The 19,340-nt window shown below is 42.0% G+C and overlaps 1 pseudogene; it reads left to right on the forward strand.

Annotated features, from left to right (window-relative positions):
• The window catches only part of LOC115293344, a 42,993-nt pseudogene extending 29,298 nt beyond the window's left edge, over window positions 1-13,695 (forward strand).
• The last annotated feature ends 5,645 nt before the right edge of the window (window positions 13,696-19,340 follow it).

Genomic DNA, 19,340 nt, shown 5'->3' on the forward strand with positions numbered 1-19,340 from the left:
AGAACTCCCTTATGACCCAGCAGTAGCATTGCTGGGGATTTACCCAAGGGATACAGAAGTGCTGATGCATAGGGGCACATGTACCCCAATGTTCATAGCAGCACTGTCAACAATAGCCAAATCATGGAAAGAGCCTAAATGGCCATCACCTGATGAATGGATCAAGAAGATGTGGTATATATACACAATGGAATACTACACAGCAATGAGAAAGAATGAAATCTGGCTATTCTTAGCAGCGCGAATGGACCTCGAGGGTGTCATGCTAAGCTAAATAAGTCAGGTGGAGAAGGACAGATACCATATGTTTGCACTCATAAGTCTAACAGGAGAAACTTAACAGAGGACCATGGGGAGGGGAAAAGTTAGGGAGAAGGAGGGAGGCAAATCATGAGAGACTCTTGAATACTGAAAACAAACTGAGGGCTGAAGTGGGAGGGGAAAAGAGGAAGGGGGGTGATGGACATGGAGGAGGGCACTTGCAGGAAAGAGCACTGAGTATTATATGGAAACCAGCTTGAAAATAAACTATAAATTTTTTTTAAAAAGGGAAAGAAATGTGTCTCTTTGGACCCTTGATGCTGAAACTGGATATCAACACTCAAATCCTAGCCCAACCAAGTGGCTACATACCTTTGGACCATTTACTCTGGTTTCTTGTGTATAGATGCAGGTAAGTATGTTAGCCCTGCACCTTCCTGTATGTTGGGAATTGAAATCCACCCAGAGGCCACACCTAGAGCTATTTCACAGAAGACTGTGGAAACAGTTGAAGATCTCAAACCTAAAATCTAAGCTCTACAAATACAGACTGGTAGACCAGAAAGTGTTTAGAGCAACATCTCATTAAAAACAAAACAAAACAAAACAAAAGCAAAACACCTGGGCCACCTGGGTAGCTCAGTTGGTTAAGCATCTGACTTTGGCTCAGGTCATGTTCTCATGGTTCATGAGTTGGAGTCCTGTCTTGGGCTCTGTGCTGACAGCTCAGATCACTTTGGATTCTGTGTCTTTCTCTCTCTCTGCCCCTCCCCTGCTCATTCTCTCTCTCTCTGTCTCTCTGTCTCTCTCTGTCTCTCTCTCTGTCTCTGTCTCTCTCTCTCTCTCTCTCAAAAATAAATAAATATTAAAAAAAAAACTCCTAAAAGTTCAAAACTCCAAGTCCGTTCTCTCCCCACCCCCACCCCACCCCCACACCAGAAAGTCACAACTCTTCTGAGTCTTGACACACATTTCAGGCGATGAGACTCAGTGTGACTCCCACGAGTCTGGGACTTCTGCAGCAGCCTCAGCTCATCCTTCTAAATATCTCTGCACTTTCTCGGTGTTTCAAGTTTACCACTCTCTTACTTCCAACAGAGAAGGAAAAGATGATTTATCATCTTTCCTTTAATGACCACAAGAAATATTGAATTCTTCTGGCCCAAAAGAACATTTCCCACCGGGCATCATCTTAAATCTTAATTACAAGTTTATGTATTATTCAGGCAATGCTAGAAACTTAGCTTTGGGTCAGCATTATACCATTAGTCTTCATTCCCTCTCATTAGTCTTTCCCGCCTCACTTCCAAACGATGGTCATTCCGGGTCCTGTTGCCTCTTTAATTACACGTCAGTGAGAGTGAGCTTTTCCCTAGAGAGCCCGACTTTCTCTGCGGGAACACCCATGATTTCTCCAACCAAAGGGCTTGACTCTTTTTTGGGCTCCCTGCTGGGATGATTTAGGGGATGCAAACAGGCTATTTATCACCCCTCACCCCATAAATCCAGTAGAAGTGATTTCTCATGAAAACAACCATAAGGTTAATCAAAGATAGCTCCTTTCTTGTGGTGCACATGCACGTACACACACACACCATGCAGATACTCACACACACATACTCCCACACACACACTTGCCCAAACATTAATAAGGGCAGATGAGGGGTGTCTGGGTGGCTCAGTCAGTTAAGCATCCAGCTTCAGCTCAGGTCATGATCTCATAGTTTGTGGGTTCAAGCCCCATCAGGCTCTGTGCTGACAGCTCAGAGCCTGGAGCCTGCTTCCGATTCTGTGTCTCCCTCTCTCTCTGGCCCTCCCCTGCTCATGCTGTCTCTCTGTGTCTCTCAAAAATAAAATCATTATAAAAAAAAGTAAGGGCAGATGATTCTTCTCCAGTTGCTCAGAGATGTTCTTGGCTTAATCAAAAGACCTAAGATTTGAAAAGGAGCAGCTATTACTTATCAGGTGCTGCGTGCAGGTAATTTGACTGCACACTGGGGCCATTTGGCCCCGCTCGGTACACCGCTTCTTTGCTTCTCCTTCACCCTTCCGAATGCTCTGGGTACTTTGTCCCCTGCGTGCCATGAGACTTCTGTGAAGGAGCATTTTTCTTCTTCCTGTGTGCTGGGGGTGATGAACAAACACCCCATCCCCTTGCTCTCTCTCAGGGAGAGTCCGAAAATGAAAAGAATTCCATTTGAAATGGATGCCACTCCTCACAGGACACAAAAAGGTCAACCTACCAGCCACCATGACTTCTGTCGTTTCCTTCTGTTGTGTTTTGTATGATGCTGGGCCCATCAGGAGGAGAGGAAAGAGCCCAAGACTGCTCAGCACAATCATTGTTCCTAAAGTGCCGAGCCAGGAATAGGCGAGCAAAACATAAATTAGTATATAATTTTCTTTTTTAGCTTTTTATTTAGTGTTTTACTTGTTTTTTTTAATGTTTTATTTATTTTTGATACAGAGAGAGACAGTGCGAGCAGGGGAGGGGCAGAGAGAGAAGGAGACACAGAACCAGAAGCAGGCTCCAGGCTCTGAGCTAGCTGTCAGCACAGAGCCTGATGCGGGGCTCGAACCCACAAACGTGAGATCTGACCTGAGCTGAAGCCGGACGCTCAACCAACTGAGCCACCCAGGCGCCCCTTACTTGTTTTTGAGAAAGCGCAAGTAGGGGAGGGACAGAGAGGATCTGCAGTGGTCTCTGCTCTAACAGCAGCGAGCCGGACGTCGGGCTTGAATTCATGAACCGTGAGATCATGACCTGAGCCGAAGTCAGGATGCACAACCGACTGAGCCATCCAGGCGCCCATCTTTTTTAGCTTTTTTAATAGCTTTTATTTTAATTCCAGTTAGCTGATATGCAGTGCTAGACTAGCGTCAGGCATACAATACAGTGACTCAACACTTCCGTACATCACAAGTGCCCCCCCAATCCCCATCACGTATTTCACCCATCCCTCCCCCATTTTTTTCCCTTGAGGTATGATTTATATACTGTAAGGTGTACATTCTTACCCATACAGCTATATAAAATTTACTTATGTACACAACCACCACCCAGATCAAGACATAGAACATTTCTGTCCTTCCAGAAAATTCCCTTGGACCTCTTTTCTGTGCAATACCCACCTCCCTCTTCAATAACCACTCTCTGACTTCTACTGTCATCAGTGATGTTTGCCTGTCTTTAATTCCATGTGTGTGGAATCCCACAGTATGTGTACTTTTGTGCCTGGTTTCAGTCGTTCAACAAAACTTCTTTTAAAGGTGTCTTTTCTCCGTCGCATAATTCTGGAAAGGCTCAGGGTGACTCATAGATCCATTAATTGGGCAATGACACTCAGCCCAGCATCTTTTATGTATATTTGGAAATTTTCTTAATATACCATTGTGATATTATATCTGTTTTAAAAATACATTAAATTTTATAATGTATGTATAATTTATAATGTATACATTTTATACATAAATGTTAAAAAGTAAAAAATAAATAAAGGTATCTTTTCTTTATGTTGGGTAACTTTTGTTGTTGTTGCTGTTGTTGTTTTTATGTTCCTTTATTTATTTAAGTAACCTCTACACCCAGTGTGGGGCTCAAACTTGCAACCCTAAGATCAAGAGTCACACATTCTTCTAACTGAGGCAGCCAGGTGCCCACCTTTTGGCTTCTTTTGGAGAAAACTGAGAAGACTGGATAATTGAAAAACAAGTTATTGTTAAGTGAATATGAATGAGACAGGAAATGACAGAATGATAAAAAACAGTACTACGTTGAGGCTTCAAAGCACCTAGCTATCAATTATCTCCATGTTTGGGATTTTTTCATTATGAAAAATAGTCATAACTTTGCATGATTTGCTGTTTGGAAAAGCTGCTGTGGTAACTACTACATAGACAATGTTTTCAGTGTCTGCTGGGTACCCGGAACTCAGAGCATGACAAGAGATTTTTAAAAATAATGACAGGATAGAAGATACAAAGCACAGGCATGTACTTACATGTACACATGGTTTTGTTCTATGAAGAGGCAACAGACTAGATGAAGCAAAAGCAATTTCAGAAGCAATGTTCCCAAGAAGAAGAAAGTCTTGAGTCTGCAAATCACAAAAGGCAAAATAGGTACAGGACAAGGCTTTAGCAGAGGCACTGGTCATTCCTAACCAAGAAAGCTCTAGGCTCAGATTTGGCAAGAACTCCTGGGTGGCTTGGTCAGTTAAGTGTTTGACTTTGGATTTCGGCTCAGGTCATGATCTCACAGTTTGTGAGATCAAAAGCCCCACATTAGGTCCTGTACTGACAGCATAAAGTCTGCTTGGTATTCTTTCTCTCCCTGTCTCTCTGCTCCTCCCCTGCTCACATGCTCCCTCTCTTTCTCTCTATCGAAACAAATAAATACAGTTAAAAAAAAAAAAAGAATTGGCAGGAATGGAAGACAGAACCAGCATTTAAGGTAATTACATAATAGATCACCTTTGACAAGTGGGCCAAGTAGTCCATCCTCTGCCCGGTGTAGACAGAACAGTGGTCTATAGCATGTGCCCTTGGCCTGCACTCTAAGAGTTACAGCTTAAATCTAAACAGAGGGAAAGATGTGCTTCCTAGTTTATGATGGACGTTAGACCTGATCCGACTCTTCCCAGGAATACAACTCACCAAGGCACCCACCTGTAAACTCACCTCGGCAGTCACAGGGGGCCATCCACACACACCAAAGGTAAGTTTACCTTTGGAACAGAACTTATCCACAACCCAAAGCTAAGAATCCACAGGCCCATGCAAGGAATCAGTATTTGGGGTGAACATACAAACATTGGCTGCCCATTCCAATCAACATAAAAATAAATCTACAACTAAGGACAACCAATCATTTGAAGATAGTAGCCTGAGAGAGGTGTAGCCAACTGAACAAAACTACTGAAGAAAGATTTTACTGAGGGCCTTAAAAGAAGACCTGAATAAATGGAGATATAAGCCATGCTAATGGAAGGGGAAGGAACACTGTAAACCCTTTGATTCTCTGCCAAATAATATACGAAACCTGTTACTTCAAATGAAAACCCAACAGATTTTCCATGGAACATATATACACACACAAGAAGGATTCCAAACTTCATAGAAAAATCAATGTGCAAGAATACCCTTGTCGATTTTGAAAAAGAACAAGAGAAAAATTTCCTACCAAATATCAAAACTTACCATGAAGGAGGGTATTTGAAATGGATAAGCAAATGGAAGACGATAGGTAGTTGGGATTTAATACATGATGAAGATAACATTCTGAGTAAAAGGACAAGTTATCGAGAAAGTGCTATGGATCAATGGGGAAACCATTTGAGGAAGAAAATTAAGCTTATTTCTATGTAACGAGTTGGAGCATAAATTCCAGAGAGATCAAAGATATAAATGTACGTAATAAGAACAGAAATGTATTAGAAGAAAATGAGTAAATATTTTAATCATCTCAGGATGTGAGTAATCTTTCTCAACATAGCAGGGAAGTAATTAAGAACTGACATCAATTTGAGCACATAAGATTAAAATTATGCAAAAATAAATTCAGTAAATGAGGATATGGAGGCAAAGAACAAGCTGAGGAAAAATTTCAACATATAAAATTGAAAGTCTTGGGGCACCTGGGTGGCTCAGTCAGTTAAGCATCTGACTTCAGCTCAGGTCATGATGTCACAGCCAGTGGGTTCGAGCCCCACATCAGGCTCTGTGCTGACAACTCAGAGCCTGGAACCTGCTTCAGATTCTGTGTCTCCCTCTCTCTCTCTGCCCCTTCCCTGCTCGCACTCTGTCTCTCTCTCTCTCTCTCTCTCTCTCTCTCTCAAAAATAAACAAACATTAAACATTTTTAAATTGAGAGTCTGAATGCTTACATAAAGCATTCCTACAAATCAAAAATACAAGGATTCATAACCCAGCATGAAAAAGAGGCAAAAATACAACAGATAGTCCACAAAATAGATTCCAAAGTTTGATTAACATATATTAAGCAAAGAAATGCAAATTAAAATGATAAGATTAACTACAATGGAAAAGATTGATAATCTATTTCAGAGAATATGAGGGGAAAAAGCACTGTGAGACGCAGCTAATGAGAGTATTTGTGGAGATAAACTCTCTTGATCCTATCTGGCAATATGAAAGGTGAAAACTGTGCATACATTTCATCCAACAATTTTAGTACTAGGATTTATCCCAAGGAAATTCATACAAAAGAGTGGAGGAATATTGATTACGGCGTATTTGTAATAACGAGAAATTGGAAACAAGCTAAAGATTCATCACTAGGTTATTCATTAGTTAAGGTACATTTATAAATAAAGTCCTATGCAGCTGTTTAAAAGAGAATGGAGGGCGCCTGGGTGGCTCAGTCAGTTAAGTGTCTGACTCTGCATCTCACTTCAGGTCATGATCTCCTAGTTGGTGAATTCAAGCCCGGCATCAGGCTCTGTGCTGGCTGTGCAGAGCCTGCTTGGGATCCTCTCTCTACTCTCTCTGCCTCTCTTTCCTCCCTCCCTCCCCCCCTCCCTCTCTAATAAACAAACAAGCAAACATTAAAAATAATAATAAATGGAGTAGTTCCATCAGTGGTTCTCAGATGGGGGTCATCTTGCCCTTCCCTCCAGGGGCTATTAATTTACAGACACTCTGTGTTGTCACAACTGGGAAAGGAGTGTGGGTGCTACTGACATCTAGTGGGTAGAGGCCAGGGATGCTGGTAAACATTCTATAATCACAGGACGGCTCCCACCAGAAAGAATTATCAGGCCCCAAATGTCTACAGTGTCGAGTTTAGAAACTGCTCTACACAAATTAATAAAAAGACCCACAAAATTTAAGGGGGGGGGAGTCAAGTTGAAAAACAGTGTACACACTATAATCCCAATATTTGTAAATATTCTGTAATATCAGCAGTAATAATAATTAATACATTAAGTTCAAAAGAAAATCTAATAGAATATTTAACCCAACTGATAAAAGTACTATACTCCATTTCTCGGCCTGGTCTACTATATGACTCTGAAGTTCTTTTCTCTCTTTCTCCTGGCCAGATGCAGAGGGTAAATCTGAACATTGTCACTTCACTGAATAATTTTCTAGCAAGAGAGAAAGTACCAAAATTACTTCAAGAAGACCTATCAGTAACAATCCAGAAATGCTAAACAGGTCATCTAAATGCATCTCCTCAAAGAGGCCCTAGACTCAGTTTTATAGGTAAGCTTTTTAATCCTTCAGAGAGCAGATCATGCTCTCGTCATGTAAATTATTCCAGATCACAGAAGAGGTGAAAACCTCCCCCGGTGAATCATACAAAAATAACAAATTCCCAATACAAAATCTGATAAACTAGTATGAAAAAGAAAATTGTCAGTTTTTCTTATAAATAATGATTTAATCATTTAAAAGAAAATGGGTGTTCATTGTACCTTGAAATTCACAATAGCCAAAACATGGAAACAATCCGTGTCCATCAATGCATGTATGGATAAGGAAGATGTGATGTATATGTACAATATTACTTAGTCATTTAAAAGAAGGAAATCCTGCCATTTGTGACAACATGGATGGACCTTGAAGGCATTGTGCTACATAACGTCAGTCAGATAGAAAAAGACAAATACCATATGATTGCACTTACATGTGGCATCTAACCAAACAAATAAACAACAACAAAAACAAACTAATAGATACCGAGAACAGACTGGCGGTTGCCAGAGAGAGGGACTGGGGGCTAGGCAAAATGGGCAAAGGGGTAAAAAGGTTCAAATTTCCTGTCATAAAACAAGTAAGTCATGGAGATGTAATAGACAGCATGGTGACTATCATTAATAATACTGTATTGTATATTTTTTTAATTTTATGTTTTTTATTTTTGAGAGACAGAGAGAGAGCACCCGAGCAGGGGACGGACAGAGAGAGAGGGAGATACAGAATCCGAAGCAGGCTCCAGGCTCTGAGCTGTCAGCACAGAGCCTGACTTGGGGCTTGAACCCACAAACTGTGATATCATGACCTGAGCCCAAGCTGGACGCTCAACCGACTAAGCCATCCAGGCACCCCTGTATTGTATGTTTGAAAGCTGATAAAAGAGGAAATTTTAGAAGTTCTCATCATAAAGAACACAAATCTGTAACATTGCATGGTCATGGATGTTAACTAGACTTCTTGTGTTAATCATTTCAAAACAATTATTGAATCCTTATACAGTACACCTGAAACTAAGATAATGTTCTATGACAATTATATTTCAATAAAAGAACAATACGTCAGCATACTTACAATTCAGTAAGTCACAACATTCAGTAAGTCCAAACAAAAATCTACCAAATCAAATCAAGGACAATTTTTTTTTTTTAATGGCCAAATCAAAGGGTGCCTGAGTGGCTCAGTTGGTTAAGAATCTGACTTCAGCTCAGGTCATGACCTCACGGTTTGGGAGTTCAAACCCTGCCTTGGGCGCTGTGTTGATGGCTCAGAGCCTCCAGCCTCCTCCAGATTCTGTGTTTCCCCCCTTCCCTCTGTCCCTCCCCCACTTGCACTCTATCTCTGTCTTACTCAAAAGTAAATAAACAATAAAAAAAGTTTTAATTGGCCAAATCAATTTCATTCAAGAATGTAAAAGTGATTTAATATGAGGAGATGTATTAATCTGACAGACAGAGCGAGCACATAAGTGGGGGAGGGGCAGAGGGAAAGAGAGAGAGAGAAAGAGAGAGAGAGAATAAATTCCAGGCAAGCTTCATATTCAGAACAGAGCCTGATGCAGGGTTGACCCCACAATCATGAGACCCACAACCTGATGGAATATATATTCTCTTTATATAAATAAATGCTTACATAATTTATATATATTTATACACACACACACACATACACACACACACACACACACACACACATATATATATATATACACTAAAAATCTCTTTATAAACTAGGCCCAATAGGATATTTCAAGCACCTAACAGAACACCTATGATGTTGGAAGCATTCAACAAATAACTATCAAATTACTATATAAACCATGATTCCTTCCTTTGACAAGGAACATTGACTTTAAAGCAAAAGCAATTTTTTTTCTGGACATTAATAATGGTAAAAACTCAGAGGCATTGCGATATCAGGGATTAGGGGGAGAAACGCTCCCTCTACTATTGTTTACCTCTGAAATAGGATAAGTTCAACAACAACAACAAAAACAGAAGGCATAAATACCAATTTTTTTATGGGGGGGACAAAAGGACACAATATTGCTGACAAGTGATCTGATTTCCTCCCTGGAAATTCCTTATCCCCCCATCTCTTCCGCCTTCTTCCCTGGATGCCCGCCCCTCCTCCCACAACACACACACACATGGGTAAGTCATCACAGAACAGAAGCAAACCATTCAGGGCCCCCAAATCTCTAACAGCCAAATCTTTAACACTAAGCTCATTAGCAGACTTGTCTCCTGCGCTTTCCATCAGTATCCCTGGAACTGTCCTAGGACAGCAAGTGGCCTTTCCATCTCATTTCCATCATTTCTTTTCTGACTGAACAGATCTAACACTGGGACCACTTTGTTGCTTTAAACCAAGGACTCGGGGGCGCCTGGGTGGCTCAGTAAGTTAAGCAGCCCACTCTTGGTTTCAGCTCAGGTCATGATCTCGTGGCATCAGGCTCTGTGCTGATGGTGTAGAGCCTGCTTGGAATTCTCCCTTCCTTCCCCTCTCTTTATGCCCCTTCCCCACTTGTGCTTTCTCTCTCTCTAAATAAATAAACTTAAAAACAAACAAACAAACAAACCAAGGACTCAAAAACCACAGTCCCTGCCGATTACAGGACTGAAGAGATGGAAGATACAGGCCCAGGAGATAAGGTCGTCCTTTGTCTCTACAAGGAGAATCATCTATAACTCTGGATTCTTTCATTTTCTATAGCACAAGTCCTAACAGTGAACAAACCCTTTAATAAGTCCAGTATGCAGGATTTTTTCTACCATTTGCGTTATTTTGTTCATTTCCAACCAAGCCCCTATCATCAATAAGATCACTTGCCCCTGGAAGGTGGTGACAGTTTTTTTCAAAAGTTTGAGGGGTGCCTGGATGGCTCAGTTGGTAGAGCATGTGACTCTTGATCTTGGGCTTGGGAGTTTGAGCACCACACTGGGTGTCGAGATTATTATTTAAAAAATCTTTTAAACAAAAGTTTGAGAAATGATACTATAAGCCATTCATGTCTTTTACATCTCATAGTAGCCAAGGACAGACCTGAAGCACAATGGCAGTTGAAGTAGACCGATAACAATTTTAAAAGCAGATGGTAGTTAACATAAGGAAAAAGAGTAAAAATGGAATTTCTGGTTGATCATACAGCAAGTGAATAAAGACTCCATGAATCTATCATTTCAAAGATTTTAATGTAGGGGGGCCATGCATGGCTCAGTTGTTAAGCATCCAACTTCAGCTCAGATCATGATCTCATGATTCATGAGTTCAAGCTTGGCATCAGGCTCTGTGCTGTCAGCAAGGAGCCTGCTTTGGATCCTCTGTCTCCCTCTCTCTGCCCCTCCCCTACTCATTCTCCCTCTCTCTCTCTCTCTCTCTCTCTCTCTCTCTCTCTCTCACACACACACACACTTTCTCACTCTCAAAAATGAATAAACATTTTTTATAAAACATTTTAATGTATTTTGTTAGTCTGAGTTCACAAACATTATTTAGGTTTTCTAAATGTTTTATGCGCACTATCCAAAAAATCAAAAAGATTAAGGAGCTTAAGAACCATTTTGAGGCTCCAATCTATCTTCAACGTAGATTTCTTTTAAAAAACAATAAAACTGACCCGTGCCATCAGGAATTCAATTAGACTATTTCACAGGTAATGGTTTCTTATTTAGTGGTGCAATCATCCATAAAATAGAGTCCTTTCAGAGTTTACTGAGCCATTTTTACATTTTGAATTGTTTTTCCTTAAAGTCAAGTGAAGGCTGCTATAAGTAGTAATAATATATTTCCCTGGGTATGTCTCAGTGGTTTATAACAAATATACAGCACCTTTAGCTGAAAGACTTGTTGTAGGTTTCCCATCCATTTAAAATCCAGACTTACATTTCTAAATTAAATATACACATACACACAATACTCACATAGTACATGTGAGTATTCTGGTAGATATCCTTGTATTATGGTGATGGTGATATTTCATATTCTTTTTAATATTCTTTACATTTATATATATTTTTAAGAGCTAGCTCTTCTTGAGAGACAGTGCAAGTAGGGGAAGGGCAGAGAGAGAGGGAGAGAGAGAATTCCAAGCAGGTTCTGCACCGCCAACACAGAGCCTGACTTGGAGCACAAACTCATGAAACCGTGACATCATGACCTGAGCCGAAACCAAGAGTCAGCCACCCATGTGTCCAGATATTTCATATTCTTATGAGCAGTTTATTTTACAAAGCTAAAAGTGGTCCTGACTTGTAAGGACCATGTACATTACAAGGTACCAACTCACGTTTTGTCATTAAGAATGTCAACCATATAGACTGCATCAATGCTTAGAAATATGTTTAGACAATTTGGTGAGTGGAAAACCTGATACATAACAGAGTAGAGACACACTAGCCCAAACCCAACTGCGTAAAATCAAGATGGGAATCCAGCTGGGGTCTGATGAAAGGAGCTCCAGCTTGGAAATCTAAAACCAAAGTCTGAATTCCAACTTCTGCAACTATGGGTAAAACGCCTAATCCTCCTGAGCCTCTTTGACAGAACTGGTTTCCATCCATCAGTTGTCAGCTTCCACTAGTGACAGGAGGCTGATTCACAGAAAAGGGCTCCCGCGGACCTGCTCACCAAAGACCTGCACCAGGGCCCCGCCCAACGACTGCTTCAGCACCCAAAAAACTACCTTCCTGCTGCCTACTGCCTTCCTGTCTCTCCCAGGAGCTATAAGGAGGTTGTATCTCCGTCCCTTAAGGTTTTCAAAATACACACACAACATGACAATTTATCACTCAAATTCCCTGCCAAGCATCCCACATCCTATCTTCTCCAGAATAAATATTCTGAATTCCTTCAAACGTCTCTTTATACAGTCTGGTTCCCAGGATAGTCCGTGCTCAATCTTGTTTCTTAGAACAATAATTACGCCTCTCAAAATATGAAGTTCACAAAGTTAAAATATGACATCCAAACCAGCATAGATGTGCAGTAAATATTTTATTCAGATTATTCATTAAGGAGGGAACAAATAACATGGTAGAGGACCTGGGAAAAAGACGTTAGAATACGTTTGCTAGTGGAGATCTAAAACTAGTTACTATCCTAACTGGAACTGGATAATAAACTTTCGGGTTGTTTTTCTACAAGTGTATTTTGTAGACTTCACAGTGTCCAAGCTCCAATCAAATAAGAGAGGAGGGGGTGCCTGGATGGCTCAGTCGGATAAATGTCTGACTCGGGTCATGATCTCGTGGTTCGGGAGCCCGTGTCGGGCTCTGTGCTGACAGCTCAGAGCCTGGAGCCTGCTTCAGATTCTGAGTCTCCCTCTCTCTCTGCTCCTCCCCCACCCATGCACTGTCTCTCTCTCTCTCAAAAATGAATAAACATTAAAAATTAATTAATTAATTTTAAAATAATAGAGAGCAAAGTCCAAAGGTATACCCTTCTAGGGGCTCAAATAATCCCTGGGCAGGCCCGATAAATAATGCCCCAGGAGGATGTGAAAAGAACACTGAATCATTCTCTTGCTTTGTTTCCAAGCACTGAATAATTTTTCTCAGTAGCCCTCTTCTGTTCTCCCACACATCCTAGTTTGTACAATAAATTATGTGGTGGCCAAATTTACAGCACATCATTGACATATTCCTGAGCTTCCTGGCCACCCTTCTCTTGACATATTCTTACCCAGGTTTATCCTTCGGATGTAGCACCCAGAACCAAAAAATAAAAATCTCTACATAGGCCATGAACCACGTGGGCTACAGAATAATTCTGACCTCCTAAAATCTCAACACGATCTCAGCACTACACGTGAGATCATGTTAATGGCCACATGGAGTCACTGACTTACATTAAGCAACCGAAATCCTCAAAGTCTTCTCTACCTAGAATGCTCCTTTGGTAAATATATTTTTCAAAATGCTGATTTCACTCCAGACAACAAAAATTGTTCCTCTCTTGACTTCCAGCATAGCCATGGCGCTGATGCCACCACTAACCCATCACGGAAGCTGCCTCTAGAGTGTGTGGTCAAATGTATGGGATCAAGAATTCACAGTGTGATAAAGAGTGATAAAGAAATTGTTGGCATGCTTTTTGGATCGGATGACTTTTGAAATCACACCAGAAGGAAGAAGGATCACTAAATTAGATCAGATTTCCCGAAATGGAAGTAATTTAACAATGCTGGCTCCTGAAAAAGAAGGACCTGAAATATAAAAGCATTTCCTTGGCTTACTCTGTTTTGTCTTATAATGACAACACAACAGACATTTCTTTTTAACCTCTTAATGTTTGGATTCTGTAAAGCTAAGTTTCCCGGTAAAGGGAAATGTTTTAAAGATGCATCATTGTTGTTGTTTTTAAGTCTATTTATTTTGAAAGAGAGAGAGAGTACGAGAAGGGGAGGGGCAGAGTGAGAAAGAGAGAGAGAGAGAGAGAGAGAGAGAGAGAGGGAGAGAGAATCCCAAGCAGGCTCCACACTGCCAGCGCAGAGCCTGACACTGGGCTCAAACTCAGAAATCATTGAGATCATGACCTGAACCAAAACTAAGAGTCAGATGCTCAACCAACTGAGCCATCCAGGTGCCCCTGAAGATGTGTTGTAAATGCCCATTTGTGTAAATGAATCATTATTATCTTGGAAAAAGACAAACAGTTTGTTCTTTGAAGGCTAAAATAAGGATGTTTTTGGTTAAAAAAAAATACTATTCCTCTCTTTTGCATTTTCTTCCAGCTATGCATCCTCTCCTATTATGTTGGAATGCTTCAGCCTTCCATCACGCATTACCCAGGCTTAGCAAGCATTGCCTACACGTTTTATAAAAACAAATGATAATCCTGTCCCTCTGGAACATAAATTATGGATCCTAAATTGGTAAACCCTTAGAACCATAGCAATGATCACATCCTACCTACCGCCTAACCCAGCCAAACTGCACCACAGCCCCCTAAAAAGCAGGCTTATCTGCTTCAGATTCCTTTTTTTAGTCTTTATTTATTTTGAGAGACAGTGCAAGTAGGGGAGGAACAGAGAGAGAGGGAGACGGAACCCGAAACAGGCTCCAGACTCTGAGCTGTCAGCACAGAGCCTGACGTGGGGCTCGAACCTACGAACCGCAAGATCATGACCTGAGCTGAAGTTGGACACTTAACCAACTGAGCCACCCAGGTGCCCCATGTGTTTCAGATTCTATGTATCCCTCTCTCTCTGCCCCTCCCCTACTCATATTCTTTCTCTTTCAAGAATAAATAAGCATTTTTTTAAAAACCAAAAAGAGCAGACTTATCCGGTGCTCAGCATGTAGACCACACCTCCAGCTGCCTCACTGCCCTCTAGCAGCTGCTTCCAGCACACTCCTGTTGGTTTTGCCTCCTAATGGCCACCCTAGCTCTGATGGTCGATAATTTGCTCCTAGTTCCTGGCCTCTTATCCATTTCCCCTTTCTTGAATAATAACCAGCCCCTGCAGCAGATCCATGGATAACAAGACCTTCTTCCATCAGCCCCTGGGTACTTCTTCCTGAGTCCTGCCCTTCCATGCCTGTAGACAAGCTTGGGGTGTCCCTAGCTGTGCTCTACAATGGACAACCCAAGAATATTTGAGGCAGGGAGAGGATTTCCAGAACCCGCTTTGGCTGAAATTCAAGGTCGTGAAAACTACTCCCACCTTATGTCAGTTTCCTTTGCAAGAACTTCACCACCACCTTAGGAAACAACTTCCTCCCACCCGGATCTTGCAACCTAGAGGTTCATCCGTTGTATCCTTTAGTTCATCCTCCAGGCCAGGAATTGGCAAACAGATGCCCACAGGCCACAGCCAGCCGCTGATTCTGCAAATAAGGTTAGATGCAACGCAGCAATACCCATACCATCTGCGGCTGATTTGGGCCGCAATGGCAGAGTGAAGTAGTTGTGACACCGCGTGTACAGCCCACAAAGCCTAAAGTAATGTACACTTTACAGAAGAAGTTTGCTGCCCCCTGGTGAGCTCCCCGTTCCCACTCCCTCTAAGGCCATCTTGAAGGTCATCTCCTGGAACATTCTTCAATATACCACCTTCCGCTAGGTGGAGCTAATGGTTGTGTCTCCATTCTGTCCAGAGCCACTTACGCGTGCCTTAATAAATAGCAGTATTTTCCATCATAATTATTGGTTGCAGATCTCTGTCCCACGTCTAGGAGCATGTCATCTCTAAATGCTCAAGACTCACCTAGGAGAGCATTTGACTTCCAATAAGTAATATAATTTATTACTTACTTTTTTTTATCACTGACCTGTGTCCCAGGCATCATAGTGAGCACTTGCCTTCACTCTCTTATGTCACCTTCACAATAAGCCACATAAGACTGAGGCCCTGAGAGGTTCAACAGATGACCAAGATGACAGAGTTAACGCATAGACCAATGCTGGAAATCTGACCTCTTTGACTCTAGTGCCTCAGTTCCTGGCCCTTAAGCTGTATAATCAGTGCGTAGTTCACAAGCCTTGTGGTAAAGACCCCATTAGCTCCTTATTCTGAGAAAAGTGGAAAATCACTCAAAAGTAAGAGACAGAGGCTTTGTGGTTCTTTTATCCATCTGGTCACTAAAATGAGATTCTAGAATTCCTTGGAAGATGCAACGTTTGTGAAGGTGTCCTGTCTGCCATCAGCTTTGCCCTGTTTTGTAGCTGAGAAAGCATTCTTCTCTCTTCCAGCTGAATAGACAGGAACCCAAGCTGGGGAGCCCAGGAAAGTGTACAGGAATGGACCGCCCTTTCAGGCCACAGAAAGGCCCTGTGGTCACAGGAGTGAACTGAGCCAACAGTTCTTTCAAAACAACATGTCAGGAAATGTGTCTGAAAGTTGGAAAAAAAAGCAAAAACTGTGCACAGCACATACTTTCAGAACCAGATAGGGCACTGTTCACCCAAGAATTGTATACAGGAATGTACTGCTTACCATTCATTTAAAAAAAAAGGGGGGGGTCAAGAATTCTTGAACTTGTTAACTGTTCAACAGAACAAAGAGCTCCCCAAGATGTAGGGCCTGCTATACATTAAAGTTTTCTAACTAACTCAGCAATATTGCCCTAATGTTTCTTTATTGAGTTGCCTATAAATGTCCTAGCTACTTAAATGTTCTTTCAACCAGTATTAACACCTAACAGGTTACCGGATTAATTAATAAATTAAGTAAAATCAATAGCACATGTTATTTTTGCCTGAGGAATCATGATTTTACCTCTTTAAAAATCACACTTTGCTGGGATGCCTGGGTGGCTCAGTCAGTTAAGTGTCCAACTCTTGATTTCGGCTCAGGTCATGATCTCGTGATTCATGAGTTCGAGCCCCACATCAGGCTCTTCACCAACAGTGCAGAGCCTGCTTGGAATTCTCTCTCTCTCCCAAAATAAATAAAATTAAGCACTTAAAAAATAAATAAAAACCAAACTTTGTAAATTGCAAAGATTTCTTATTTATAGGAAGGCTTTCAACTGGTAAAACACAAAGGTCTCAAGTAGTCTTTCAAAAATCCATCTATTATTTAAACATGGCTTGTGAAAAAATGACATTTTTTTTAATGTGCTAAACTGAAGAATGTTTGTCCTCTAGATATCTTTTAAAAGGTACAGTTTGGGGCACCTTGGTGACTCAGTCGGTTAAGCGTCCGACTTCGGCTCAGGTCATGATCTCATGGTTTATGGGTTCGGTCCCATGTTGGGCTCTGTGCTGACAGCTCAGAGCCTGGAGCCTGCTTCGGATTCGGTGTCTCCCTCTCTCTCTGACCCTCCCTTGCTCATGCTGTCTCTCTCTCAAAAATAAATAAAAACATTTAAAAAATTGTTTAAAAAAAAAAAGGTACAGTCCATGATCTAAGATAATTCAACACCAGGAAGTGACAATGGACATATTCTCAGTCTGATGGAAATGGCACACGGGCCGGATAAAGCTAAATAAAAATAAGGTCTCACCATTGTTCATATCACATTCTGCTGTGTTACAGGTGAATTCAAAGGTTGTATTTTCCCACTTTATGTAGAACTGACATGAAATATTTTGCACTAAATTTAGTAACTACTGCCTCTGGAAAAAAAAAATAGTGTTACCTTCAGCAATAACTCCAGAATCTAGACATATAACTGCCATCCCAAACGTCTTATCCTTCAGAGAATGCTTTCCCAGAACAATTTTACAAGACCTGCTTCTCTCATTATATAAGATTACTCAGCTATTGCCAGCCAGCCATGCTCTCTAGCAAAGCTGAGATTTTTCTCATCTGGGCTAAGCTACACGACAGGGAGTAACCAAGGTCTATAGCAAAAAGGCTAAATTACCCCGGAGCACTTGAGATGCAAATCATATCCCATTTCTTCACTTACGCCCTCCTGGCACCTTGTATCATTCAACTACCCAGGTTCTGGGGGAGGGTGCGTCACAGGGAAGGCATATCTGACCCTGGTGGTGACCTTACCCAAGCCAGGACCCATGAAGAATGGGGGGGGGAGGGGGCTCTTTCAGCAGCTCCGCTTCCACTGAGCCACGCTGGACCTTGGGGACCTTTGCCTCCACTCTTGGTGGTTCCTCCTGCCATCATTCCTCCCGTCTTGGTGGTAGTGAGCCCTCCAAGCCCCTCCCCCACCAACTTCAGACCTCTCTCCAGCCCCCTGGATAGATGCTGCTTCCTTCAACCCTCAGGCACTAAGCTTTCACCCTCCACCCCACCTCTAGTGAAGCCCTGTGCATCTTCTAAATGGGATAAAATAAACCCGTGTTCAGCCCACCTGTACTACCTTGGGGCCAGAGCATCACAGGCTGTGAACTACAGGACGTGAGGTGTTGAGGACCTCAGAATGCAAGGGATAGAGGGCTGAGCCGGGGTGACAGGAGAGAAAGAGCCTGCTAGATCTCTCATTGCTCTATCGTGCAAGCCTGCTCTCAGGAAAGTAGGTTCTTCTCCAATCTTTCAAATCCAGGCTCCTCTACATAACAGCTGTATGTCTGTGGGAAAGCTAGCCTCAACCTCCTTACCTGAAAATGGGATTAATCATAGTATGTATTTTATGTAGTTGGAGGAGAATTATACGAATTAATAAGTGTAAGCTACCTGGGTAGCTTAGTCGGTGGAGAGTCCAACTCTTGATTCCGGCTCAGGTCATGATCTCATGGTTGTGGGATCAAGCCCCGTGTCAGGCTCTGTGCTGACAGCGTGAAGCCTGCTTAGGATTCTCTCTCTCCCTCTCTGCCCTGCATTCTCCACCACCACCACTTCCTCTCTCTCTCTCAAAATGAACATTAAAAAAAGGGAGTGTAAAGTGATTAGAATAGTTCCAGGGACACAGTAATCATCCAATAAATCTCAGATGTTCCTAACACCTAGGGCTACTACTATATACGGCCACAGTACATTCTCAATAAAGTGCCACCTCCCGGGGGGTGCGAAGTTACTATCATGTTCCATCAGAATGGAACCTCAAGCGTTACTGAAGCGGAGACACCTGAGACAAGGTCGCTCATCCCTGCAAAGGAAAACTGAATCCCAAAGACCCTTAAAGGGAAAGTCTGTCCGGGGGAATTGTGTCTGCGAGCAAAGGTTGCCTCAAAACCTCAGTTAGAAGGGGGCTAGAGCTGAGGACTCAGCCCCTCAACCATGTGAGGGCACGTGGATCTCTTACACTGTTCTTCCCTCGGAGCCAGGGCATCGCACCTCTAAGCGGGAAGCCGATATGCTGCTGGAAAATTCTGGACAACCACCCTGGTTTTCACGGGAAACACTGAAGCCCTACAGAGGGCCACAGTCATAGTAGGCATTCACATGGATTCTCTACCAGATGCAGATATTAGAAACTACTCTATGAATCTTAAATCAAATTGGTTGTTGCCTA

Source organism: Suricata suricatta, chromosome 6, assembly GCF_006229205.1.
Source record: "Suricata suricatta isolate VVHF042 chromosome 6, meerkat_22Aug2017_6uvM2_HiC, whole genome shotgun sequence".
NCBI classification, from domain to species: Eukaryota; Metazoa; Chordata; class Mammalia; order Carnivora; family Herpestidae; genus Suricata; species Suricata suricatta.